This window comes from Cucurbita moschata, unplaced genomic scaffold, assembly GCF_002738365.1.
Source record: "Cucurbita moschata cultivar Rifu unplaced genomic scaffold, Cmos_1.0 Cmo_Scf00030, whole genome shotgun sequence".
NCBI lineage: Eukaryota > Viridiplantae > Streptophyta > Magnoliopsida > Cucurbitales > Cucurbitaceae > Cucurbita > Cucurbita moschata.
This window is the reverse complement of record NW_019268546.1, coordinates 1,149,069-1,149,430: the sequence shown is the minus strand read 5'-3', so window position 1 is coordinate 1,149,430 and position 362 is coordinate 1,149,069. Positions and strand designations below refer to the sequence as shown.

General features: G+C 40.9%; 2 non-coding genes across 2 annotated transcripts; both read right to left on the bottom strand.

Moving 5' to 3' along the window:
* Positions 1-41: 41 nt before the first annotated feature.
* Positions 42-114, bottom strand: TRNAE-CUC. The gene has a single exon. It is a non-coding gene; the product is annotated as a tRNA-Glu (tRNA).
* A 116-nt stretch (positions 115-230) lies between these two features.
* Positions 231-303, bottom strand: TRNAE-CUC. The gene has a single exon. It is a non-coding gene; the product is annotated as a tRNA-Glu (tRNA).
* Positions 304-362: the final 59 nt, after the last annotated feature.

Below are 362 nucleotides of genomic sequence, written 5' to 3'. Positions count from 1 at the left end.
TTCGTTTTCGTAAAAGAGAAATAACAAACGAAAAACTCAAATTCCGTTGCCGGGACTTGAACCCGGGTCTCTCGAGTGAGAGCCGAGTATCCTAACCAACTAGACTACAACGGAATTGCGCATCGGTCGGTTGTTATGATTTTATTTTTTTTATTTTTCCAAGGTAGATTGACAAGGCACTGCCGATGGTTCGTTTTCGTAAAAGAGAAATAACAAACAAAAAACTCAAATTCCATTGCCGGGACTTGAACCCGGGTCTCTCGGGTGAGAGCCAAGTATCCTAACCAACTAGACTACAACGGAATTGCCCATCGGTCGGTTGTTATGATTTTATTTTTTTTATTTTTCCAAGGTAGATTGAC